Source organism: Microtus ochrogaster (assembly GCF_000317375.1).
Source record: "Microtus ochrogaster isolate Prairie Vole_2 chromosome 6 unlocalized genomic scaffold, MicOch1.0 chr6_random_2, whole genome shotgun sequence".
NCBI lineage: Eukaryota > Metazoa > Chordata > Mammalia > Rodentia > Cricetidae > Microtus > Microtus ochrogaster.
In genome coordinates this window covers 1,632,271-1,634,553 of record NW_004949095.1, presented here as the reverse complement: position 1 = coordinate 1,634,553, position 2,283 = coordinate 1,632,271, and positions in this window count along the sequence as shown.

Below are 2,283 nucleotides of genomic sequence, written 5' to 3'. Positions count from 1 at the left end.
CAGGTGGATCTCTGTGAGTTCGAGACCAGCCTGGTCTACAAGAGCTAGTTCCAGGACATGCTCCAAAACCACAGAGAAACCCTGTCCCAAAAAAACAAAAAAATAAAATAAAATAAAAAAAAAATAAATAAAATGGGCTCTAATGACTGAGTCACTTGCTCACCTCAAGGAGTTTGGCTCTTTAGCAACTATAGAGAGGCTCCATTGCGGTGCAAGGTTTTAGAAAGTGGTCAGAGGTAAGATATGGACCATGCCCTAAAAGAACCTGTATATTAAATACATTGTTTTGTGTGTGAGAATCCAGAGAATGTTTTTTAAACTTCATGAACACCTTCACAGGGGAGGTATAATCCAGCCCACTTCTCAGGGACTGGTTCTAGACCAAAGTTGGACCCATTAGAACCTCTCCCTGGGACTTTGGAAGTGGAATCAAAACAGAAGTCAGTTCGGTTTGGGTGCCTGAACTTCAAGGCAGGAGCTTGGGTTTCTGGTGGACAGTTTCTTGTGTGCCTGGTAGAGGAGGAGGAGTTGATGGGCAGTAGGAGGACAGCTGTGAGGGTTTCCAGAGCCTGATCTGTGGGCCCTGGTGACGCTTCTGTCAGCGTTGCAGAGCTCACTGGAAGCACCATTTATTCTGGCTCCGTGAGTGGCATCAAAGCCCAACTGTAGGGTGGATGGTGACCCTTGGAGCGGTGCCACAGGGAGGCTGGCAACGGGACTGGAAAGGCCAAGGCGAAATCTTCAAGTGCTCAGTGTAGTTTAGAGCAGAAATAGCAGGTGAGGGCTGGAGAGATGGCTCAGAGGTTAACAGCACTGGCTGCTCTTCCAGAGGTCCTGAGTTCAATTCCCATCACCCACATGGTGGCTCACAACCATCTGTAATGAGATCTGGCTCCCCTCCTTGAATGCAACAGAACACTGTGTACATAATAAATAAATAAATCTTAAAAAAGTAGCACCATGTGTACAGCATGTTTGCTGAGATCTGTCCTCGAAACCCACACAGTCATCTCTGTTTGTCTGGCTCACCTCCCTGCTGGGCCCCTCTGAGCGCTACTGAGCTGTCCTCAGAGTCACTCCCAGGGAGGAACTGTGCCTATATATTTCCTGTCCCAACAACATGCCATTCCTAAGTGGCCGTGTCCCAAGGATAGATACTTTCCATCTGCTTAGATCAACACTGGACATTAAATATATCCAAGTTAAGGGAATCTCATGCTTTTGAATGGAGAACTAAGAAAACGTGGAACTTGTCACCAAAAACTTGGTAGCACCATAGTGCCAGTTCATTACTGAACAGGATTCTGGCTAATTATACGACTTCTGATACCAGGGTTCCCTCTGCCGTGTATTCCTTTTCTGCTCTTTTTCTATTGGGCAAACCCTCAAGTCTTCCAGACCCAGTGGGATGGCTATATGTTCAGATTTTCCCCTTCACAGTCACTTGTTGGAGAAGTAATTTTGCCAACTGTTGTTCTATGTCCTTCTCTTATTTCCCTCATTATTTTAGCGTTGCTCTCGTGACTGTTTTCTAGATTCTAGGTCTACAAGGTAAAAGAGTATATCTTAAGTATTCCACAGTCCCTGACATGTCTATATTAGCAACAGAGAAACTGATTTCAATTGTGAAAGACAAGGCAGTGTTTAGGTTAGCTGTGCACCTCAGAAAAGCAAACAACAATAAAGAGCCCAACAAAAACCCTTCAGGCCTTCCGAGGAGCAACCAAACTGCTGGCCGGGTGGTACAGGTTGAAACCCTCACTATCCTGAGGCTGACGCAAAATACAAGCAAGAGCTTGGTAGACCAGTGACGGAGCACATGGAAGGCTCCAGGGCCAATCTGAAAAAATAAAAATCGGAAAGCAATAAACTAATCTATAAGGTGCTATCCAGGACTCCTCCCTTAAGTCGCCACTGAACCTAGAGTTTCCCTCATGGGAGGCAAGCGTTCTGCCTGTGAGCTCTCTCTTTTACTACTTGTGTGGACTATGGGGTTTTAGGTCTTGTTTTGACTTTTTTTTTTTTTTGAGACAGGGTTTTATAGGTGCTAGGCTAGCTTTGAACTTCCTGTGTAGATGAGGTTGGCTTTCAACTCCTGATGCTTCTGCCTCTGCCTCTCAAGTGCTAGAGTAATAGGTGTGCACCACATTTCTGGCTCCTACTAAATGGGGGCAACTGTTATTAGGATCTCTGAATTTTTTAAAAATATTTATTTATTTATTATGTATACAATATTCTGTTGTGTGTCTGCCTGCAGGCCAGAGGAGGGCACTAGATCTCATT